This window comes from Furipterus horrens, unplaced genomic scaffold (genome assembly GCF_987537825.1).
Source record: "Furipterus horrens unplaced genomic scaffold, mFurHor1.1.pri manual_scaffold_8, whole genome shotgun sequence".
NCBI lineage: Eukaryota > Metazoa > Chordata > Mammalia > Chiroptera > Furipteridae > Furipterus > Furipterus horrens.
This window is the reverse complement of record NW_028327178.1, coordinates 77352388-77378588: the sequence shown is the minus strand read 5'-3', so window position 1 is coordinate 77378588 and position 26201 is coordinate 77352388. Positions and strand designations below refer to the sequence as shown.

The 26201-nt window shown below is 40.3% G+C and overlaps 1 protein-coding gene across 6 annotated transcripts in view; it reads right to left on the bottom strand.

Annotated features, from left to right (window-relative positions):
* Window positions 1–15625, bottom strand: part of TASP1 (taspase 1) — a 350594-nt gene extending 334969 nt beyond the window's left edge. For 2 of the 6 annotated variants that reach the window (XM_090285208.1, XM_090285205.1), the window contains exon 1: window positions 15543–15623. The gene's annotated coding sequence lies outside the window, so the exon portion shown is untranslated. Of the gene's footprint in view, window positions 1–15542 lie in introns of all 6 variants that reach the window. The other 4 variants (XM_090285204.1, XM_090285207.1, XM_090285210.1 and 1 more) reach the window with 3 other exon arrangements.
* Between the last annotated feature and the right edge of the window lie 10576 nt (window positions 15626–26201).

The window sequence follows — 26201 nt, the reverse complement described above, 5'->3', positions numbered from 1 at the left end:
CAGGAGCAGAGTTTCCTTTGGGGGCAATAAAATGTTCCAAAATTGAAAGTGGCAATGGTTGTGGCAATGTTCGCACAATTCTAAATATACTAAATACCACTGAATTATACACTTTAAGTGGGTAAATTATATGATAAATTATATCTTAATAAAGCAGTTTGGGAATAAAAATCAAACTTCTTGCTTCCCATAAATTATATCTTTACCCATAATATGTATCTTTTTCAAGTAACTGAACCTAATGGCCTTTTTTTAATCCTCTGCTTGCAACCTTTGACTTCTAGATCCTGCTCTTCTTGGCAAGCATGCCAATCTACTATCCTAGCTCTTCATGTCTCCCCTCTGACCCCTCCCAACTTTGTCTTCTAACATGACTGGCCGAAAGCCTGTCCATGGACCTGTTCTCAAATGTCTCCTTCAGCAATTTTATGCACTGACAATCTATCAAACTATCACATGATTCGTAACTCTTTATCTTCTGTCTCTTGAGCTCTAGCCACAAATCTGGATAGCTCAACCTGGATCCTCCACACTCTTAGCCTGCCCAAAACAAATTCTCCTCTCCCCAGAAATCTAGTTCCTTCCACATTACTCCTTATTTTTCTTAATAGCACCATCCTTTTCTAACTCACCTAAAGTAATCTTCAACTGCATCCAGTTTCCAAATCCTATAGATTTCTCCCTCAAGCACTTAACTTCCTTTGCCTTACGGCCGTGACCCTTGTTCAGTACATGTATCTCTTAGCATAAAGGTTACAAAAAGCATTTTAACTTTTTCCCTCGAGTTCAGGTTATCATAAAACAGCCATCCACAAAAAAGCTGCCAAAATAAATCTCATAAAGGACAATTCCAATACTGTAAAAACAAATAGCAAGAAAAACACGTGAGGAGACAATATATAAAAGAGGAAATATAAACTGATTCCAACATTAAGGAAAGAATATTCAAAGAAATACAAACAAAAATGAAATCTTCTAACTAGCACTATAACTGCCACCATAAACTGATGTAACCATTTTTAAAAAGCATTTGTTAGTATTAAGAGCCTTAAAATGTATAATTTGTATATACTATCTTTCCAGAAATACTCTATACATAAACCAGTCTATATAGACACAAGTAACAGTATCGTGGATATCTCTAAGGAGAACAGAAAGAATGAAGGGAAAAATAACAGAGAAACTTGATATTCTCCTAATAACCTTTTTATTTGAATTTTTTTCCTTTATTGGGTAGTGTACTACAAGGAGAATAATTAAATTACCCATCATTGAGACCACGATGAATGTAATTAACTTGATTATCAAGATCATTAGAGAACCTCAGAATAAAACATTTGTTTATGCTCCAGACACTCTCATGGCACTGACTGAAGATCTAAATTTTGACCCCATTTCAAGCTGGTAGAGGACTTCCAGTCAAGACAGAGGTACAAGAAGACATGCTTCACCTCCTCGGGCACCCACAAGAATAATCACAACTTCAAAACAAAAGACACCCAGAACTGCCAGAAAATCGAACTGCCAGAAAATTGAATTGCATGGAAGTTTGACAATGAAGGGTTTAAAGAAGTCACATTCATCCAGACAGGTAGGAGGGATGGAGACGGGGAGCTGGGACAGAGGAGAAGCGGTGTGACCTACAGAGAGGCAGCGGCACAGATAGTTCCACATTCACATGTGCTGGATAAAAACTGGGAGGGATACATTGGGAGCAAGCAATCCCAGCCCCAACCAGACCACACAGCCCAGGGTTCCAGCACCAGGAAGATAGAGCCTCACAACTTCTGGCTATAAAAACCAGTGGGGGTTGGGGCAGCAGAAGATGCCTCCACTTTCATGGGGGAGTCCATTTAAAGGGCCCACACAGATTTAAAACATACACAAACCCACCCACTCAGGGAATCACCACCAGGGCAACAGCTAGAAGGGTGGCAAGTCACATATGGGAAGTGGGTGAAGTAACTGGAAATGAGGCAAATGCTGGGCAAACCTCCAGAAGCCAGGAAGCAACAATGTCCCCTTTCCAACCCCTCCCCCGACACAGAACCACAAAGCAGTGAAATGAGTTGTCTTGCCCTGGCAAATACCTAAGGCTCCACCCCATCCAACTTAACAACATGCACTAAGACAGGGAGTCAAACAGCTCTACCTAATACACAGAAACAAACACAGGGAGGCTGCCAGATTGAGAAGACAAAAATATGGCTCAAATGAAAAAACAGAACAAAATCCCAGGAAAAGAATTAAACAAAATGGAGATAGCCAACCTACCAGATGTAAAGTTCAAAACACTGGTGATCAGGATGCCAAGAGACTCATTGATATTAGAAAAAACAAAAGGGAAGAAATGAAAGCTACATTAAGTGAAATAAAGATAATCCACAGGGAACCAAGAACGAAGGGAAGGAAGTCAGGATTCAAATCAACAATTTGGAACATAGGGAGGAAATAAACATTCAACCAGAACATAATGAAGAAACAAGAATTCAAAAAAACAAGGAGAATATAGGAAGACTCTGAAACATCTCTAAAAGTGCCAACATCCGAATCAGAGGGATGCCAGAGAAGGGGAAGAGCAAGAAATTGAAAACTTAAGTTGAAAAAATAATGAAAAACTTCCCAAATTTGGTGAAGGAAACAGACATACAATTCCAGGAAGCACAGCGAGTCCCAAACAAGATGGACCCAAAGAAGACCACACAAAGATATATTATAATTAAAATGCCAAAGGTTAGGATAAAGAAAGAATCTTAAATGCAGCAAGAGAACTCCTACAAAGGAGTTCTCATAAGACTATCAGCTGATTACTGAAAAGAAACTTTGCCAGCAAGTAGGGGCTGGCAAGAAGTATTCAAAGTGATGAAAAGCAAGGACCTACAACCAAGACTACTCTATCCAGCAAAGCTTTCATGTAAAATGGAAGGGCAGATAAAGTGCCTCCCAGAAAAGGTAAAGCTAAAGGAATTCATCATCACCAAGCCATTATTACAAAAAATGTTAAAGGGACGCATTTAAGAAAAAAAAAGATCAAAATTATGAATATTAAAATGACAACACACAACAATCAACAGCTGAATCTAAAAAAAAAAAAACAGAGAAATCCAAGATGGTGGAGGAGTAAGTGGAAGCTACACTAACCTTCTCCCAGGATCAATCTGGAAATTACAACTTAATTGTGGAGAAATCATCTGGAACAACCAACTGAATGCTAGCTGGAGAGAAAGAAGCTTTGTAACCATGGAGAGACAGAAAAGGCCACTTCATCACAACGCGACTGGGAGGAAGTACAGAGAGACACTAGAGAGCTGGCTGGGCTCCCATGAGTGGCAGCTGAAGGGACACAGAAACATCTCAGTAGCCAGGAATTCCACCTGAGAAGGGCGGGGTCTAAACCCCCAGCTGGGCTTCCCATCCTACAGCAACAGAGCAGAAGGTAAAATAGCATCCAGCTGTGAAAAGCATAAAGGCACAAGGTTATTTGCTGGTCTGAAAGAAACAGCTGGAAGCAAAGAGATCTTAAATGAATCATGTATGAAAATATTTTGGCCCCCACTTACCCTGGGCTCAAGCAGAGGGAGGGCAGAGAGGACTAGAGACGCTTGGGGAGAATTCGGGGCAGCAGCTTTGAGGAGAGAACGGAGGAAACAGCTGACTGGGTCCCAGTGCTGACTCATTCCCCATACTGTGGGCAGACCATTCCCCTCCAAGTGGCGTCAGCCTGAGGGGAAGCAAAAGCCCCACCTGCAGGAATTAACCTGCCCCACCCTTGGTACTTAGGCCTGACAGCTGACCACAGATTGAATAGATTAACAACTAAAGGAGACATAGGCAGTAGACCTCTGATAGTCTCAAACAGTCTGTGTAAGCCCATACTGGTACACGATCTGACACCACCAGGGGAAGATCCAGGAAATAAAGAAAGTGCACCTCTACAGCACTATACAAGATGTGGTAGGAGGAGTGACTCTCAGTTGGCTAGCTGGAGGGTAGAGCCCACAAAAGAGGAACACAACAACAACCAAAAACCCCGTACAACCAGACTGCCCAAATAAACAGCATAAAGGACATCCCAAGAAGATCAACTTTAGGATATCAAGGAGACTGCACCACTGAATCCCACAGGTCTCCCATCACAGAAGGTCACAACACAAAGACAGGAAATCAAAGCAGATCAATCTAATGAGCAGAAAAAAAAACAAGAAGAGTCACAAAAAATGGGGAGGCAAAGAAACAATGCCCCATTAAAAGGAAAGGAGGAATCCCCCAAAAGAGTGCTAAATGAAATAAAGGTAAGCAAACTATCAAACATGGAATTCAAAATAATGATTATAGGGAAGGTCAATGAACTAAGCGAGCTCAAAGAAAACTACAAAGAACTGCTGGGAAGCTACAACAAACTTACTGAGAACTACACCAGCATTAAAAAGGACATAGAAGCTTTCGATAAGAGCGGGGAGGAAATGAAGAATACAATTTCTGAGTTGAAGAACATGGCTGAAGGAATCAAAAGCACGCTAGACGAAGCAGAAGTCTGGATCAGTGAGCTAGAGGACAAAATAGAAAAAAATTCCCAGATAGTGCAACAAAACAAAAAAAGAATGAAAAAGAATGAAGAGATTTTTAAGAGAGCTGCAAAACAACATGAAACGTAATAATATCCGTATCATAGCAATACCAGGAGAGGAAGAGGAACAAAGGAAAGAAAACCTGTTTGAAAAAGTTATGACAGAAAACTTCCCGAACTGGATGAGATAAAAAGTAATGCAAACAGGCCCACTCCAAGACACATCATAATTAAAATGGCAAAACTCAAAGGGAAAGAGAGAATCCTAAAAGCAGTAAGAGCAAATAGCTAATAACATACAAGGGAGCTCCAATAAGGCTATCATCAGATTTCTCAACAGAAACTCTACAAGCCAGGAGGGAATGGCAAAAAAATATTCCAAGCAATTAAAGACAAAGGCCTACAACCAAGACTACTCTACCCAGCAAGGCTCTCATTAAAAATGGAAGGTGAAATAAGGAGTTTCCCAGACAAAAGAAGGTGAAAAGAATACATCTCCACAAAACCATCACGGAAAGCATTGCTAAAGATTCTGCTTTAAGAAGAGGAAGAAACAGAGAGAGACAGAGAGGAACACAGGTACAAAGGGGTAAAATCACATACGTAACTATCAATAATAACCTTAAATGTAAGTGGATTAAATGTACCAATCAAAAGACACAGAGTAGCTGAATGGATCAGAAAACATGACCCCCCCCCAAAAAAAAGAAAAAAGAAAACATGACCCACGTAAATGCTGTCTACAAGCAACCCACCTCAAAACAAAAGATCTATAAAGACTGAAAGTGAAGGGATGGAAAAAAATATTTCAAGTAAATGGACATGAAAAAACTAGAGTAGCAATACTTATATAAGACAAAACATATTTTACAAAAAAGGCCATAAAAAGAGACAAAGAAGGACATTAGATAATACTTAAGGGAACAATCCATCAAGAAGATATAACTCTTGTAAATATATATATATGCATGCAACATAGGAGCACCCAAATATATATGGAAAATCATGAAGAACTTCAAGAAGGATATCAACAAAAACACACTCATAGTAGGGGACTTTAATACACCATCGTCAACAACAGACATATCTTCCAAGAAATAAACACCAAGGATATTGTGGCACTGAACAACACTCTGATCCAATGAACTTGATATATACAGAACTTTTCCCTCCACAAAAGCAAAATATACAGTCTTTTCAAATGCACATGGAACATTTTCAAAGATAGACCACATGGTAGGACACAAAACAAGCCTCAACAAATTCAAGAATATTGAAATCATACCAAGCATCTTCTCAGGTCACAATGGCTTAAAACTAGAAACCAACCTCAAGGAAAAAACTCAAAAACATTCAAATTCATGGAGACTGAATAACATGCTATTAAATAATGAATGGGTTAACAATGACATCAAGGAAGAAATCAAAAAGTTTCTGGAAACAAATGAAAATGAACACACAACAGCCCAAAATCTATGGGACACAGCAAAGGCAGTCCTGAGAGGAAGTTCATAGCAATCCAGGCCTACTAAAAAGGATAAAGAATCTCAAATAATCTAACCCTACATATACAAGAACTAGTGGAACAACAACAAACAAAGCCCAGAATGAGTACAAGGAAGGAAATAATCAAGATCACAGCAGAATTAAATGACATAGGGACTAAAAAAACAATTGAAAGGATCAATAAAACCAGGAGCTGGTTCTTTGAAAAGATAAACAAAATCGATAAGCGTTTAACCACACTCATCAAGAAACAGAGAAGACTCAAGTAAATAAAATCATAAACAAAAGGGGGAAAATCACAATTGTTACCACAAAAATACAAAGAATTTTAAGAAATTAGTATGAACAACTATGTGAGAAGAAATTTGACAACCTGGGTGAAATGGACAAATTTCTGGAAACATATAATCTTCCAAAATTGAATCAAAAAGAAGCAGAAAACCTGAATAAACCAGTAACAGCTAGTGAAACTGAAGCAGTAACCAAAAAACTCCCAGCACACAAAAGCCCTGGACCATATGGCTTCACAGGCGAATTTTACAAAACATTCAGGGAAGAACTAATGCCTATCCTTCTCAAACTATTTCAAAAAATCTAAGAGGAGGGAAGACTCCCAAACTTTTTCTATGAGGCCAGTATTATCCTTATTCAAAAACCAGGTCAAGACACAAAAAAGAAAGAAAACTAAAGGCCAGTATCACTGATGAACATAGATGTAAAATCCTCAACAAAATATTGACAAACTGGATCCAGTAATACATTAAAAAATCATACACCATGATCAAGTGGGATTCATCCCAGGGATGCAAGGATGGTATAATATTCACAGATCAATAAAAGCAATGCACCACATAAACAAAAGGAAAGACAAAAATCACATGATCATATCAATAGATGCAGAAAAAGCATATGATAAAGTTCAGAACCCATTTGAAAAAAATAATACTCAGCAAAATGGGAATAGAGGGAGCATACCTCAACATAATGAAGGCCATATACGAGAAATCTGCAGCCAATCTCACACTCAATGGGCAAAAACTAAAAGCTTTCCACCTAAGATCAGGAACAAGACAAGCAAGACAAGGATGTCCATTCTCTCCACTTTTATTCAACATAGTTTTGGAAGTTCTAGCCACAGTGATCAGACAAGAATAAGAAATAAAAGGCATTGGAAAGGAGGAAATAAAACTGTCATTATTTGGAGACGACATGATAGCTTAAATAGAAACCCCTATAGACTCCACCAAAAAATATACTCGACCTAATAAGTGAATTTGTCAAAGTAGCAGGGCACAAAATCAATATTCAGAAATCGAAGGCATCTCTGTACGCCAACAATAAAATATAAGAAACAGAAACGAGGCAAAAAATCCCATTTACTATAGCAATAAGAAAAGTAAAGTACTTAGGAATAAATTTAACGAAGGGGTAAAAGGCCTGCACTCTAAAAACTACAGAACCCTGAAGAAAGAAATTAATGAAGATACAAATAAATGCAAGTATATACCATGTTTATGGATAGGAAGAATCAACATCAGTAAAATGTCCATACTACCCAAAGCAATGTACAGATTCAACACAATACCTATTAAAATACCGATGACATATTTCACAGACCAAGAACAAATACATCAAAAATTTATATGGAACCAACTTCCAGACAGAATTGAGGCCCAGAGTGACATGCTTCGCCTCCCTCCACAACTAAGAAGGAATACAACTACTGCAAAACCAGAAATAACGAGAAGTTCCAGAAAATAAATGGAAGTCCAATATATGAAGTTATAAAGAAAGGTGCTCATCCGAAGGGATAGGTCAAGCTGTGCTGGCAGCGGCAGCAGTGGCAACTGTGACAGGACAGCAGTAAGCACAGACTCCCGTATTTAAGGGGAGGCGAAAAGCACCAGGGGAGCACCCCAGGCTGCAGACCTGACCCGTCAGCATGCTACTCCAACGCCGGGAAAGGCAGATCCCCATTGCCTTGGACTGTGAGGCCCAGAGGGAGTGGGGACGGACGAGGAGGTTTCTGGCCTTTCAGCAGAGAGTGAATGATAGGAATTCATCTTGGACCCCCACCCCCACAGAAAACGCCACAATGTGGTGAGAAGGGTCACCTGGTTGTGACCCTTCTGCACAGGACTCCACCCCCTATAGTGTAGGAGGTGTGACAGCCCCGCCCAGGAAGCAAAGGTAAACACAAAACTGTCAGAATGGCACAGAGAGCCTGGTGATGCAGCTGACCAGACAGCAAATATCTAATCTAATGAAGCAACAGATAGGAAATCTTTCTAAGGCACAGTTCAGAGCTTTGGTTATAAAAATGCTTACAGACCTAAAAGCAGATCTTAAACAAGATGGGGAAGGAATGAAGGCTAGTCCTGCTGAAATGAATGAAAACACATCAAAACTAGTGGTGAGGGGAAAAAAAAACAGGGATCAAATCAACAAATCGGAACATATGGAAGAAACAGTCAACCAGTACAGAAAGAAGAAACGAAAAGTGAGGAAAATGAGAAGAGGTTCAGAAACCTATGGGACAGCTATAAGCGGGCTAACGTCTGAATCATAGTGTTGCCAGAAGTTCTGAAGAAGAACTAGAAATTGAAAAATTATGTGAAAAAAAAATTAAAAAATGAAGCAGAACTTCCCAAACTTGGGGAAGGAAAGAGACTTACAGGTCTATTTCACAGAAAGTTCCAGAAAAACTGGACCCAGGGAGAACCACACCAAGACACATTATAATCAAAACGTCAAAAATTAAGGATAGAGACTCTTAAGAGCAGCAAGAGAGAAGAGAACTATGTACAAAGGGGTCTCAATAAGACTCTCAGCTGATTTCTCAAAAGAAACTCTGCAGGCAAGAAGGAACTGACAAGAAATATTCAAAGTAATGGAAAACAAAAACCTACAACCACAATTACTCTATCCAGTGAAGCTGTCATTCAGAATATTAAGGGCAGAGAAAGTGCTCCCAGGACAAAGTAAAACTGAAGGAGTTCATCAGATCCAAACCACTATTATATGAAATGTTAAAGGGACTTGTTTAGGAGAAAGAGGATCAAAAGTATAAACATTAAAATGAAAACTGTATCACAACCAACAACAGAAGCTAGGGAATCGAAACAAAGGCAAACTAAGTAGGGAACGAGGGTGGGAAAAGAATTATAGGTATACGGAACATGATAGGGGGAGGTCAGCAGGGAGGGGGGAGGGGTGAAAGGGAGGGAGATGGTACAAGTATTAAGAAACATAGTAGGAGGGAGTGGAGTAGACAGGAAGATGTTAAGAAGAACTATGTGCACAAGCAATGGGCATGGACTAAGGGTGTGGCACAACTGGAGGGGAACAAAGAGAAAAGAAATTGGGACAACTGTAACAGCTTAATCAATATATGTTAAAATATGTATATATTAAAATATATATTAAAAAATAAAATAAAAAAACAGAAAAAAGAATTATAGGAACCAAAAACAACCCTGTCAAGCCTTAGAAATCTTGAGAAAGAAGAGCAAAGTAGGAGGAATCACAATACCTGATATCAAACTATACTACAAGGCCACTGTAATCAAAACAGTCTGATACTGGCATAAGAAGAGACATATAGATCAACGGAAGAGAACAGAAAGCCTAGAAATAAACCCAGATCTCTATGGTCAATTAGTATTTGACAAAGGGGTAAAGAGCATAAAATGTAGTGAAAATAGTCTCTTCAGCAAATGATGTTGGGAGAACTGGACAGAGACATGCAAAAAAATGAAACTAGACAAACAACTTACACCATACTCCAGAATAAACTCAAGATGGATAAAAGACTTAAATGTAAGCCGTGACACCATAAAAGTCATAAAGGAAAACATAGGCAGGAAAATTTCAGCTATCCCAAGCAGCAATATTTTTGCCAATGTATCTCCCATGTCAAGGGAAATAATGGAAAGAATAAACCAATGGTACTACATCAAACTAAAGTGTCTCCTTTGCTAAAGAAAACATTAGCAAGATGAAAAGGGAACCAAACCATATGGGAAAACATATTTGCCATTGATACCTCAGACAAGGGTTTGATCTCCAAAATATATGAAGAACTTATATGACTCAACACCAAGAAGACAATCCAATTAAAAATGGGCAAGACCCTAACAGACACCTCTCCCAGGAGGATATACAGAGGGCCCACAGGCACATGAAAGAACGCTCAACATCACTAGCCATCAGAGAGATGTAAATTAAAACAAAAATGAGATACCACCTCACACCATCAGAATAGCCATTATTAACAAATCAACAAACAACAAGTGCTGGCGAGGATGTGGAGAAACAGGAACCCTAGTGCACTGTTGGTGGGAATGCAGACTGGTGCAGCCACTATGGAAAACAGTATGGAATTACCTCAGAAAAACTAAAAATGGAACTGCTTTTTGATCCTGCGATTCTCGTCATCGGCAGCCGTCCGTCTCGAGAGACGATGGTGTAGCTTCTTAAGAGTCTATCTGCACCGCCGAGAATGGCTGTGCAGTCCGACTCGGGAGTGACACGGTATCTGTCTCCTCCCGTGTTGAATCGACATCTTGCGATGACGCTGGAGTGTCCTCTCCTGTGAAGCTGAAGCTACAGAGCCTGGGCAGGGTGATATGGAGGGTCTGCTGTTGCCCATGCAGCAGACCCCCCCTCTCTTCGCAGCTGAAGGATCCAAGGGAAAGACGGAGTCAATACAGCTTGGCTTCAGGTGCGCCGCAGGAGTTGCCGGTGTTGACTACAACGTCGAACCGCCTTTGGGACTCCGGCTCCGGATTTTCTGTCGGGGTTTACTCCCTTAGCCTTTCCCCTGAAGAGGTATGCCGCAAGGCAGCGGAGGTTTTTTGGAGTCAGAGTTTTCCTTCTCTGACTGCTAGGATTATACCCAAAGAATCCTGAAACACCAATTCAAAAGAACCTATACACCCCTATGTTTACAGTAGCACTATTTACAATAGCCAAGTGCTGGAAACAACCTAAGTGCCCATCTGTAGATGAGTGGATCAAAAACTGTGGTACATTTAACATGATGGAATTCTATACAGCAAAAAGAAAGAAGGAACTCCTACTTTTGCAACAACATGGATGGAACTGGAAACTATTATGCTTAGTGAAATAAGCCTGGCAGTGAAGAAAAAGCACCGTATGATCTCACCTAATACAGGAACCTAATGAACAAAACAAATGAGCAAAATAGAATCTGAGGCATGGAAACAAGGAACAGAGTTACAGTGACCAGAGGGAAGGGGGAAGCAGGAGAAGGGGGTAAAGAAGAGGAAGGTTCTAGTCAAGCAACTAATGTAAATGACCCATGGACATGGACAACAGGGAGGGGATTGACTGTGGAAGAGTGGGGAGGTGGGCATGGCAGGAGAGAGCAATGGGAGAAAAATGGGAAAACTGTAATAGAACAATAAAAAATGGAAAAAGTAAAAAATAAATAAAAACAAAAACAAACTAAGCAAACCACCAGAACAGAAACAGAATCATAGCTATGGAGATTATTTGGAGGATTATCAGCAGGGAGAGGTAAGGGGAAGAATGGAGGAAAAGGTGCAAGGATTAAGAAGCATAATTGGTAGGTACAGAATAGACAGGGGGGTGTTAAGAATGGTATAGGAAAGGGAGAAGCCAAAGAACTCATATGCACAACCATGGACATGAACTAAGGGTGGGGTGGGGGTTGCTGGAAGGAGGAGGTGTATCAGGTAGAGGAGGGTAAAAGGGGAAAATTTGGGATCACTGTAACAGCATAATCAATAAAATATACTTAAAAATAAATGTTGGCCCTATTTCTCTAAAAATCGTTTTATTTTCTTACTTCATGTGAAATTATTTTTCCTTTACACCATTTAGAAAACTGCCACGTCCTTTTTGTCTTCATGTTGAAATTTTTTGCTCTAGATTTACTTAGTCTTTCAGTAGCAGTGGAAGTAGGAAGTTGCGTAGTCTATCCTTCTTACAGAAGACTTTTACAGAAACCCAGCCCTTAAGTTATAGCAGCTGTTGAATGAAGAAGGGTTGTGTTGCTCTTAACATCATGACACTGAAAGGGTTTTTTGTTGTTCTTTTCGTTTTTTCTTTTTTTCTTTTTTTTTTTCATCATTGTGTGGTTGCCTCTCACTCGCGCCCCCAACTGGGGACCTGACATGCATCCTAGTCATGTGCCCTGATTGGGAATTGAACCAGCAACACTTGGCTCATAGGCCAACACTCAATCCACTGAGCCACAGCAGCCAGGGCTGACACTGAAAGTTTAATGCCCCATTAAATGAGCTCCAAAACATACTTCTTTTATTAAAAAAAATTTTTTTTTTTTTTAATTTTTAGAGAGGAGAAGGGAGGGAGAAAGAGAAGAAGGAAAACATTGATTGGTTGCCTCTCACATGCTCCCAACCTGGGACTGGGCTGGCAACCCAGGCCTGTGCCCTGACAGAGAATTGAATCTGTGACCTTTCATTTTGCAGGACAATGCCCAACCGAGAGAGCCATGCATGTCAGGGCAGCCTTTTTTTTCTTAATCTTCACGGGAGGAAATGCTTATTGATTTTAGAGAGAGGGGAAGGGAGGGAATGAGATGAAGAGAGACATGGATGCAAGCGAGAAACATCGACTGGTTGCCTTTTGTACATGTCCTGACCAAGACCCAACCCACAACCCAAGTATGTACCCTGACTGGAATCAAACCTGTGACCATGCTCCAACCAACTGAGCCACACCGGCCAGGGCCAATATATACTATTTCATATTTAATTCATCCTTAACCAGTAGTTCCACTTCTGAGGGCACTTTCTCTACCAAAATAACTTTAAATACAGAAAATGTTTTATGCCTTTAATGCTGTGTTTAACATGGGATAATTAAAAAAGGAATCAGGGAGCAAACTAAATGTCCAACATAGAAAAATGTTTAACATAATTATAACCCATACATTATGGTCAATTGGTTTTTGACAAGGGTACCATGGACATTAAATGGGAAAAGGACAGAGTTTCCAACAAACAGTGCTAGGAAAACTAGATAGCCGCATACAAAAGGATTAACTTGGAGTTCTACCTAACACCATATACAAAAAGTTAACGCTATATAAATCAAGACCTAATTTCAAGAGCCAAACTATAAAACTCTTAAGAAAAAAAAGAGGTAAATCTTTACAACCTTTAATTTGGCAATGGTTTCAGATATGACACTAAAAGCAACCAAAAAATATATAAATTGAACTTCACCAAAATTTTAAACTTTTGTACTTCAAGGACACCATTACAGAAAGTGAAAAGATACTCCACAAAATGGAGAAAATGGAAAAAATATTGCAAATCATATATCTGATATGTGATTTATCTGGACTATATAAAAAACTCACACAACTTAAAATACAATTTTTTAAATTTCCATTTAAAAATGGGCAAAGGGATTAAACTGACATTTCGCCAAAGAAATGCAAAAGGTCAATAAGCACAGAAAAAGATGCTCAACATTATCAGCCATCAGGAAAATGCAAATTCAAACCACAATGACATCCCATTTCATAACCAATAGTATAGCAATAATCAAAAAGATAAGTATTAGCAAGAATATAGAGAAATCTGAATGCTCATAGCATGCTGGTGCAGGTCACTTTTGAAAACACTTGGCAGTTCCTCAAAAAGTTAAGTTACCATACGATCCAGAAACTCCACGCCTAGGCATACACCCAAAGAACTGAAAAATATGTCCATACAAAAGATTGTACATGGATGTTCACAGCAAAATTATTAATAGTCAAAAAGTGGAAACAACCCAAATGTCCATTAGCAACATGACATATTCATATGAGATATTTATTACTGAGCCATAAAAAGCAACAGAGTAATACTACATAATACAACATGGATTAACCTTGAAAACATTATGCTAAGTGAAAGGGCACATATTATATGGTTCCAGACACTAAAAAAGTTTAGTGGTTGCCAGGGACTGAAAAAGCAAAGAGGAGGGGGATGTAATAGTGAGTGACCTTAATGGGTACAAAGTTTCTTTTGGAGGTAATGAAAATGTTCTGGAATTACATAGTTATGATGAGTGCACAACTTTGTCAATATACTAAAAAGAAACAATTTTACTATTTAAAATAATGGATTTTATGGTATGTGAATTTCATCTAAGGAAAAAAATCTATTCATATAATGGATGCAATGTACAAAAAAATATGCGTTTTAGTTACAGTCCTTCCTAGAACTAAGAGATTGATTCCAGGAGTCCCTCAAATACAAAAATCCAAGGTTGCTCAAGTCCTTCACAACGTAGCATCTTTTTTCAAACATTTTCGATCTGTGGTTGTTGCATGTATGTATGGAATCTGTGGATAGGTATGGACAACTGTAACCACATTTCATACACATACACTATGACCATTAATAAGAATATGCTATGAAAAATTACAAAGAAAAATCAAAGCCTGGCTGTGTGGCTCAGTGGATTGAGTGTGGCCTACAGACCAAAAGGTTGCTGGTTGGATTCCCCGTCAGAGCACATGGTTTGCGTGCGAGAGGCAGGCGACAGGTGACCAATCCATTCTTCTCTCACATATGGATATTTCCCTCTCTCCCTCCTTTCCCTTCTTTCTAAAAATAAGTAAATAAACATATTTTTTAAACAGAGCAAAAAGCTAGGGTGGTGGAATTATAGTTGATCTCTTAAAATATTTCTGCAGTTCCCAGATATTCTTTAATAAGCAGGCATCGCTTCTTAGAAGTGGGGGGAAGCTTTATTTAAAACATACAAAAAAAAGGAAATTATTAAACTCCTAAGTGTATATATTCCTTATTTTAATAGTCAACAATTCCAATCACGTGGTCCCCAAAATACCTTTTACTTCCCTCCCCTACAGAAACAGTCAAGTTGAACTCCCTCCTTCCGGTAACACGATGCCTTCTACTTCCAGGGCATCTCCGGCTCCAGTTTTCCACCCTCCTCTCAAACCGCTGTTCCTTCTTCTTCTCGGTCCTTTCCTCCTCCTCTTCCTCCGCTTGGGCAGTAAATGCTAACGTCCTGCGGGACTCTAACCAGGCCTCTATTACACGCACGGCTGCTTTGGCCCCAAGTGGCCACGCAGGACTAGGGTGCACACCACCGCGTCTCCGCGAGCCTAAGACTTGGAGAAACCCGCCGCCGGAGACTGCAAAGTCGGTGAAGGACAACGAGGACTCCCCACATATAAACAGTCCCTTCCCCGCAGAGAAAATGAGGTCGCCAAACTGCAGCCAAAGCTGGGGACGGGGCCGGCGCGGTCCCCACGCGCGAAAGAGGGAACGAGGGACCTCCCGGGTCCGCTCCTTCACCACCGCCCCAGGCAAGGGGCATATTGCGCACCGCCCCCTCCCGGCCCTGGTGAGAAGATCCCAACGAGCATCTCATATAGAGGAAGCGACGCGGCAGCAGCGGCGGCGCGGACAGCGTGAGAAAGAAGGACACTCACCCGCGTCAGCCCCGAGCCCTTACAGCACCGGAAGTAGTCACAGGCCCGTTGCCAGGGTGAGGAAGCGGGGTGACGTCCAGCCCCACTATTAGCATTGAGCGTTACCACGTGGCCGGAAGCCTACGTTCACGCGCTGCGCTGACTCCGCCCTTTGCTCCGACTCCGCCCTGTACTCCAGAGCCTTTCACCTGGCCGCAGAGGTGCTGAGGCGACTTGACTTGAAAGCCTCGTTCTGAACTGCGCAGGCGCCATTGCGTATATCTCTTCGTCCCGCCCTTAACTGAGGCGCCGAGATGTGACAGCATCTGATCCCAGCGGTCGGCTGACTAGCGTTATGATAGGAAACGAGATTAAATTAGCCACCATTTATTGAGCTGTCACCTAAACGCTTAATTTTATTAACTCCTTTCAAGCCCCTTATATATAGTAAGGAAACCAAGTTCTTCCTGGATTGCATATGGGTGGTGGGGGCAGGCCTGCCCTAGGGAGAATGAAAGTGTGGGTAGCCTTTCTTTTATAAACATCTATCACCTAACACCAAGACCCAGTAATAATGTAATCCCTTTAATGTTTCCTCGTAACTGTTAATCAGAATCCTTCACCTGCCTTAGGAAGCAGATCTAAAGGAATAAAGCAGTAGTTTTTCTAAGAATTGTCCCTAGTCCAGCAGCATAACATCACCTGGGCTCTTAACTAGAAATTCAACTTATTAGGCCTCACTTCAGACTTACTAAATCAGAAACTTTGGATGCAGTATTCAACAACAAGCCCTCCAAGTGATAACCGTATGCCTAAATTTTGAGAACCACAGAACTAGAGGGACTTTCTCTTTAGCCTACGTGTAGAGGTGGCATGGGAAGGATGATGGAAGAAGCTCCTCAGAAGTGAGGGAGCAATAAAGAATTTGTACCTCCAGCTATCAAGAAAAAGAGAAGGGCAGTTTTGGGTAAATGTGGAAATGAGACCCTGGAACTTATTCCCATTCTGGTATTCCTAGATAAAAATATGTGTAAATTGTATGGGGAAGCTTTCTCAACTGCTGGTTATCTCAAATTCATTTTAAAAACTTTTGTATTATTCAGTGTATTTTCCTGTTAATATTCTTCTCTATGGACAAAAGTAAAAGGGTAGAAAACAATATGAAGTTTCCTCAAAGAACTAAAAATATGTCTACCATATAATCCAGCAATCCCACTTCTGGGTATATACTTAAAGGAAATGAAAGCAGGATTTCAATAAGATATATTTACTCCTATGTTTATCACAGCATTATTCACAATGGCCAAGATACAGGAACTACCAAATGTCCATCAATGGATGAAGATTTTTTTTTAATGTGGCATATAGACAATGGGATATTATTCAGCCTTAAGAAAGGAGAATTTCCTTCCATTTGTGACAACATGGATGGGCCTTGCACGCATTATACTAAGTGAGGTACATCAGGGGAAGACAGATCTGTGTGATATCACTTATATGTAGAATCTAAAAAAGAGCTGTAAAAAACAGCAAAATAGTGGTTACCAGGGGGTGAGGAAAATATTAATAAAAGTGATGGTGTTCAAGGGTACAAATTTGTAATGAGTAGTAAATAAGCCATGTAGAGTTAATGCACAGTATAATGAATATAGACAATAATATTGTACTATAATTATGTAATATGATAAATATCACATTCTTTCAATTAGATAAGGTACTCCCTATCCTTCCCACAAATTCCATTTTTCTTCCACAATTTATAAAACCTTGAGCAAGACTATCAAACCAGAGATTACTTGACTCTCATTTCAAGCTCTGATGATAACAAACACATTGTCTTCTGAGCCCTGACAAAGACTAGCAAGGTAATAGGAAGCCCAGTCACCATCTCTGTTTTTATCCTTTTAGTGTGTCTGTCTGTTCATCCATCTGTCTGTCTTCCAGTATCTGACCAGCTATGTCATCAACCCTGATTCATGGGGCAATATAAATGTGTTCCCTGAGCAGCAAACTGTCCTAGCCATTTGTGGTTGTTTAATTTAGTGCCTTTGTCTACATTCACCTGCCTTATTTTAATATGTAACAATCTCTCACTCCCTCATAAACTTGTTGTGAAATTTAAGTGAAACCTGCTGAATTAAACCAGTGTCAGCTGCTCAGCTGCTTTTCTCTACTTTGTTTTGTTTTGTTTTGTTTTTTTGCAGCTTTATTGAGGTATACTTAATATACAAAAAAAAAAACAACACCTATTTAATGTATATATTTTGCTGAGTTTGGACATATGTATACAGCTTTGATACTGTCCTCACAATCAAGCAATCAAGGCAATAAAAATATCCACCACCTTCAAAAGATATCTTGAGTCTCTTTGTTGGTTTTTTTTGGGGGGGTGGGGGTTAAGAAAACATGAGGTCTACCTTCCTGAGTTTACCTTTTCAACAAGTTTTTAGGTACACAACATCATAGAGTTAACTATAGACCCTATGTTGTATAGCAGATCTCTGGAACTTACTCATTTTGTATAATTATAACTTAGACCCATTGAACAACACTTCCCCATTTCCCCTTCACCCAACCCCTGGAAACCACCATTCTATTCTCTTGATTCTATGAATGTGACTATTTTAATACCTGGAATCATGCAGTATTTTTCCTTCTATTACTGGCTTATTTCACATAGCATAATATCCTCTATGTCACACAGGGAAGGATTTCTTTTTTTAAGTCTGAATAATATTCTCTTGTATGTATATACCATATTTTCTTTATCTAGTGCATAGTTGCATTGTCCATATCTTGGCTATAGTGGATAATGCTACAATGAACATGGGAATGAAGCTATTTCTTCCAGGTCCTGGTTTTAATACTTTTGGATAAGTATTCAGGAATGAGATTGCTGGTTCATCATATCCCCCTCTAGTCACCACTGGTTCCTTCCCTGCTCTATCTCTGTGAGCAGCACATCGTCGGCGGTGGCGGCAGCCGTCCGTCTCGAGAGACGATGGTGTAGCTTCTTAAGTGTCTATCTGCACCGCCGAGAATGGCTGTGCAGTCCGACTCGGGAGTGACACGGTATCTGTCTCCTCCCGTGTTGAATCGACATCTTGCGATGACGCTGGAGTGTCCTCTCCAGTGGAGCTGAAGCTACAGAGCCTGGGCAGGGTGATATGGAGGGTCTGCTGTTGCCCATGCAGCAGACCCCCCCTCTCTTCGCAGCTGAAGGGTCCAAGGGAAAGACGGAGTCGATACAGCTTGGCTTCAGGTGCGCCGCAGGAGTTGCCGGTGTTGACTACAACATCAAACCGCCTTAGGGACTCCGGCTCCGGATTTTCTGTCGGGGTTTACTCCCTTAGCCTTTCCCCAGAAGAGGTATGCCGCAAGGCAGCGGAGGTTTTTTGGAGTCAGAGTTTTCCTTCTCTGTGTGAGCAGCACATAGCTCCAGCTAATTCTCTATAATTTTTTAAAATTTATTTTGATTATTGACGATCTCTCCTGCAAGGACAACTCCATGAGTACAGGTACTGAAAAAGAAAAATTTTAATTAATATTACATAGAGTATAGATTGGTGGCTCTACAAAGTGAACATACTGCATAATCACTGAGACCAAGTGAAAGCAATCATGACCTTCCTCCAGGTTTTTACAGTATGGACTCTATTATGTCCATCAATATCATGCTTTGAGATAGCACATATTATATATTTATTCTAATGAATCTGTGGTATTTCATCATGTGAAATATTCCCTTCCACTGTTGATGGTCATATTACTGGTGTCCTTATAAGAAGAAGAAAATGTGGACACAGATACAGACGGACACACAAAGAGAGAACACCATATGATGACAAAGGCAGAGATTGAAGTGATGCAGATCCAAGCCAAAGAATGCCAAGGACTGAAGGCCACCACCAGAGGCTGGGAAGAAGCAAGGAAGGTTACTACCTGAAGTCTAAGGGTGAGCATGACCCTGCTGACATCTTGATTTTGAACCTCTAGCCTCCAGAACTGTGAGAGAACAAATTTCTCTTGTTTTCAACCACCCAGTTTGTGGTACTTTATTGGGGCAGTCCTAAGAAACTAATACAGGGCTATTACAAATAGTACTTCTATGACCATTTTAGTATATGTCTTTTGTTACACCCATGCACACATTTTTTACGCTCATAGTTCTAAGGTTGACTGGGTTCACCTGAGCAGTGTTCATTTGTTGTAGTTATATGGCAGCTGGAGCTAGAGTCCCATGAAGGCTTCTTCTCTCACATGTCTGATATGCCTGGGCTCCTATAGCTGAAAAAGCTGTAAAATAGTTGGGCATCTCTCTCTCTCTCCATGCACCCTCTCCGTGTGACTTGGGCTTCCTCATAGCATGGAGATGACAGTGCAGTTGGGTAGTTGGACTGCTTATGTATCAGGGGATTTCCCCCAGGATGAGAATTCTAAGAAAAGAGGAAGTGGATGTTGCCAGTTCTCTTAAATTAGGCCCAGAACTACCAGAGTGCCACTTAAACCAGCGGTCTCCAACCTTTTTGGCACAAGGGACAGTGGCAGACATGGGAGGTGGAGCTCAGTTGAGTTCACTCACTCATCCACTGTGGACGCTGGAGGGGTGGTGAGGAGGCTGGGGACATGGAGTGGAGCTCAGGTATGCTTCAAGCTTTACTGGTAGCCTGTAGCCTGGGGGTTGGGAACCTCTGACTTAAACCATAGGAAGGCCAAATGCCAGATAAGATTTAAAAGAATGTGTCACTTTCTCTACCTCTTGATGGGCAGAATGGCACATGTCTCTAGGGAAGGGAAGAATTGATGGTAGCATTCTTGAAGACAAACTGCCACACTCATTAAGGGTTCAATGCTTGCATGTGACCAAGACCTTTGGTTAAATAAATAAAATAAAATTTAAAAGAAGAATTTGTTAAAGAGATGTGATAGCTCACAGAGGCAATGGGAAAACTTCCAGAAAAGATAGTGTTACAGAAACAGGGGAGTCCAAAAATCCCCAGAGTTTGCTGCTGGGGGATGGGGAGAAGTAAGCAGCTTTTCAAATGCTTCCACATGCCTGAGGCTGGTGGCTACTGTCTTTCTTATGCAAAATGGCTTTAATGCATCCAAAGCCTCAGGCAGATGGGAGGAGTCTTGAACCAGGGGACGGTATGGAAAGCACACAGAGCCTACGTAAGGGTCTGTGAATGGTCAGAACTATTTGCAACGCCCACTGCGTCAGAGGAAGCAGTCAGAGATATATAAGCAGCTGCAGACATCTTAGCTGAGACTCTGGCTCTCTGACTCGGGTTCTCACTCACGCTCTGGCTCTGGCGCTCTGACTCTCTCTCTGGCATGCTCGCGCGCTCGCTCTCGCTCTCTCGCTCTCTCGTGTGCTCCCTCCACATGGCTTGGTGAAGGGGCCTTCTCCATGTGGCTTGGAGAAGGGGTCCCCAGGCTGCTTTAAGAGGCTCTCGCCATGCAGTTTTGAGAAGGAGAGAAGATCCACGCGGTTTGCAGGAAGAAGGCAGTTTGCAAGGAGGCTGAGAATCCAGGTGGTTCTGCATTGAGAGCTGGAGGGCACCACAGCACAGAAAGGACCTCCCCAATCAGATTGAATGATTGGCAGCTGCTGGTAAAGCTGAACTGTGTTTGGAAAGTAGGGAAACAGTTTCTCTGACTTTCCTAAAACTAGCCTGGTTTGGAAGGGGGGGAGGCAAGGATATGTGTTTGTGAGTATTTTAAAGAGCATAAGACTTAACAACAGAAATCCGCAAATAACTAAATCTATATAACTGTTAAATAAACAATTCTTTTTCTTTTCACCAAACTCTGGTATTGAGAGTTATAATTTTGGCGGCGTGCAATCGGGCCCCTAACTAAAGAGCCCGTGGGTTTGTTTTCAACTGGAGCAGCCCTGGGGTTCTGTAACAATAGGAACCAGAGAAGTTCTAGTTTCCTAGAAAGTGCTAATGGACAGCCACAGGATGGATGAACTTCCTCTATTTCTGGTGCTTATGTCTTTATGTTCAAGATTCAAATTCCAGAGTGAAAAAAACATTTATATATGGCATCAATTGGGTCATGTGTTCACACCCTGTCTAAGACAAGACAAGATCCTTGAATTTATAATCCCACTAAAACTGCATAAACTGGAAGGAGGACATAGAGAAACTCTTCTAAGAGTAGGGGACATGAAAGCTAGGCTGCAAAGACAACAGATACCTATTGTCCAGGGTGCTTTGGGTGTAACTTTGCCTAAGATAAGAGGACCGGTCAGGATCCTCCCCACTTTCTATGCTTTTCTCAATATCTGCCTATGTTATACCTTCTATTTCTGAGAATTCAATGCAGTCTTCGCAAACTTAAAATATATCCTTTCCTTGGAATTATTAACCCTTACTATTTTATACAGTTTATAATCAGTAACATCTCTCCATCCTTTATAATCTTTACAAAGAAGAGTGCACCTGATAGTATTTGGAAGAACAATGAGGTTATTGAGCATCTCTTCCAATGTTTCTATTAAACATAAAGATGACATTGAAGGGAAAAAAATGTATATTAAGCTACAATTTTTTTTTTCTTATTATGGAAGTTTTCAAAGAGATATGAAAGAATAGAGGATAGTATAATGAAATTCCTATTCTAATCACCAATAATCTAGTTTCTCTGGGTTTATTCTGGCTACTCACACTTAGTTAGCATATGCCTCTGGTAGCCCTACTGCATCTTCTAGGCTGCCTCTGATTTGATGACCGGCAGGCAGCTTCCCTGAGTTCTGCTCAGCCTTAATGCCCCAGAAGCACAGCCTGGAAGTTAATAGACACCTGCAATGCTCCAGCCTTCTGTCCTTTGGGCCATTTCTGAAAGGTATCTTCTAAACTTTTTAGTGTTCTTTGTGGTACTGAGTCCTGAATTGCCTACAGCAGCAATTGATGAAGCTACTTCACATTGGTTTTTCCTCCTCCTTGCTTTATTCTTCATTGTCCCTCATTTCTGTTGCCTACAACCACCTTTCAAAAAGCTTCCTGCACCTAAGTTCCTGACTCGGGGTCTGTGTTAAGGGGAATCCAAACTAAGGCTGACATCTTTTATCTAATCATATCTTTTGAATACCACCCAAGTTTAATATTAATTTATACAAGGCTCATTTTGTAGGCAGTACTCAAAATGTTTTCCAAGATGCTGCCCAATGTGGCTAATGGCTATAAGGAAATTAGGAGCAGCATAATTCTGTTTCTCTATAAAAATTAAAAGCAGTGTTCTCTTCCAATATTCTTGCTCAGCTCAAAAAAAGGAAAGAAGGAAAGAAAGAAGGAAGGAAGGAAGAAAAGAAGGAAAGAAGGAAGGAAAGAAGGAAGGAAGAAGAGAAGGGTAAAGGGTAGGACAGGGGAGAGCAGGGGTTGGGAAGTAGGTGACTTGTTCTCTCTGACAGTTTTGACTACAGAATTAAAGTGTGCTTTAGGCACTGAACATGAATAATTTCACACACCCTATCTGAATTCTGAGCTTTACTTCCAAATCCCAGACTAGGGTTTTCTAACCCATGAATACCCTCAGGATATGTTAGCAAGTGAGTTGGCTGTCAGCACCTTGAGACCTGGGAGCACACCCAGGCCCCCAGGGAAGCTGGGCCCAAGGGTCAGAGGACAGTACTAGTGTCTCTAACGGGAAACAGATGCTCCCAGCTGTCGTCTGCCATCAGCCTGTTCACCAACTGTTTTCAGCCCTGGCTCCTTCTGAACCAATCCAGCTGTATAAACACTTTTATCCACAGGCGACTGTGGGGGCAGCCAACAGAACTGTCCTCTTTTCTGTTAGAAGAGCCTGCCTAATGTTGAATCCAAGGCTTAACTCATTAGAATAACAATTAGACAAAGGTGGATTTTTTTCCTTCTCCTTTCTTTGTAAATTTTAGCCTCCATTTTCTTTGCTATCAAGATGCCTGGGTGATATTAGTTGATGGTTAATCTATTGAGAGTTGTGGGCAAAGGGAACCTGTTTGAAAAAAGAAGGCTTTAAAGAGAGATGAAGAGGCAGGTCAGAATATTTGAGTTCTAGATGGAATTATATGTCCTTCAGAACATCACTTAACCTTTTGGGTTAAACAGCTTATCTCTAAAGAACTTTTTCATTACTAACATTTTAAATAATTTGTTATTTTCATGACTCTTTACTATATTCTTTCATTTGAAACACATTTTCTGAGCATCTATTAGATAAACAGCAGTCTGATTGGCACTTACAAAATATTAGTACTAGAAAATTCCTTAAAGAGCCCAGGCTGTGGTAGGCATCTGTTTTCTTTTCTCCAGCATCCCTTTTTTTTCTCCTGGTAATAATGTCCCTTAGACTATGGAGACTGAACCACACCCCCATTTTAAGTGCTCTGGCAGTCTGGCCCAGGTAACGAGCATTTGGTCGAGGCCTAGCTAATGACATACCATCTCTGGAGTTAAGTCTAAGCTCATGATTCATTCCAGGCCAATACAAAATCTCCCTGGAAATTTAGGAATTTTTGGAGAGAGGATCCTCTTTTACATGTGAGTTTACTAAATTGGAAATAGATATAATCTGTGGCCAGCCCTCTTTCCTGTACATGGAAAAAGTCCATTTGAAATTGAAAGAACCAAGGCTAACACATAGAGAGAAGCAGAATCAAGAAATGGGGAGAAATTTCAAATGGTCTGATTTGAAGCCCCTCTGTCTTGGTTACTTGTGCCAATCTCTTCTTTCTCTCCTCTCTCTCTCTCTCTCTCTCTCTCTCTCTCTCTCTCTCTCTCGTACTTTGAGATGGCTTTCTGTCACTTCCAACCAAGAGAATCCTGATTGACTAATAAATAGTCAAACTGTTTTTAAAATATAATTCCCACAGTATTTGGGTTTTGTCCAAGGTTACATAGCTAGTGAGTAGCAGAGCTGTGACCCAATTATAGATCTCCTGACTTCCAAGCCAGTTCTTTTATTTTTTGTGTTTCTTCTAATCTTTGTGATGAAAATTTTCAAACATATAGAAATCTTTAAAAATTAAAAAGCAAGCACCTGTTTATCTACCACTTAAATTCTACCTTTTGCACATAACTATAGTTGTTTTATCACATATCTAGCCTTTTTCTAACCAGGCATAAACTTATCTAATTTTTAAAAATGAATTTTAGGGTAAATTGCAAGCAATTCTTTTTTTTTTTTTTTTTTTTTGTTCTGCCATACCTCACCCTTTATAGACATGGTGCTATGTTGGATGGGACTTGCATGGGCAAGCTAGATTGTCACATGCCTCATGGTATAGGATAGAGCCAGAGATGGAAAAGGAAAGCAATTGGGCTGTGGGTCGGAAGCTTCCATAAATGAGTGGTGAGCCTAGAAGAAACCTACAATAAATAAGTAAAAACATTAAGTGAACAAATTAACTTTTGTTAGTTTTGAGTGTTATGAAGAAAAAAAAAAGCAGAGTAATGTCATGGTGAATTTCTTTATGTCAGGGAAAACAATATCTGATTAGCCCTAGGAAAACCTCATAGAAGAGGTGACTTGGATTACACCTCAATGAAGAAAGAAACCAAGATCTGGAGGAACAAGATCCAGGGAGAAGGAAGGGCCAGTACAAAAGCCCCAGGGTGATCTTGTGACAAAAAGAAGCTTGGCAAAGTATCCTCCATCTCCTCCTCACTATCATCATCAACATCCTCATCATGATAGGAAGTATATGTGGTATATTTAATAATCAGTTACTGCAGCTTCTAAGTGACTTGAATTATTACATGTTATTTGTAACTCTGTTGGCCAAATGGTATCTCAGTAACCCTGGCAGTCAATTTTTAGACAAAGATAAACAGCTCCAAGAGTATTTTGACACACAGAAGCCGGTAAGCCTACAGAAACAAGCTGGCCTAAACAGGAACATGTTGGTCTTTCACAATTTTGCTGGCCCAAAGAACAGGCTCAAGTTACATCCCAAATAACTCATGGTTTCTTATGCTGCTCTTTCAACATTGTAATTGGCAGGCCCTTGGCCAAAAAAATTGTTAGTTTATCTTGTGTAAATGGCTTAAATATGTGTTTTAACATTAAAATGATCCAAAACCAACACTTTGCTTTGCTTTCAAGTGCCTTTTTGACCTGCCTTCAGTGGAAACAAGATTAATTTAAAACTTTATAAGTGAAATGTCTTAATCTTCTGAGGGACCGTTCTGCCCTCCGTGGTTCCAGGATCATGAGGAGATGGGCCTCTTCAGTTTATTTTATTTTCAGTTATTTTCTTCTTTAATTGTTGAGATATTTGTTCAGAAATGAGCCAGAGAACATATGCTTCAAGTTTTACTTTTATGGTTTGCTAACCATGCCATGAATAATATCCAAAACATTAATATTAAACCAAATTAATACCATAGCCAGTCAGGAGGACATCTGAATCTAGAATGTGGTCAACTGCATTTTTCTAGTCCAATTCTACAAGTATAGTAGAATTGGACTGGAAAAGTCCAAAATATCCTTAGAAACAACCAAATGAAATTTTTTTAATACAGAAATTATATAGACCATGGTCATTTAAAGCCATATTTATCACTGGAAAATGTTATTTCCTGGGAGCAAAGCCATATTTATTAAAGATAAATCGTCGTCGCATCTCAGGTAAAGAGGTGTCTCTCTGAATTCTCGAAACGTGAATTTTTGCACATACTGACATGGATGCATTGT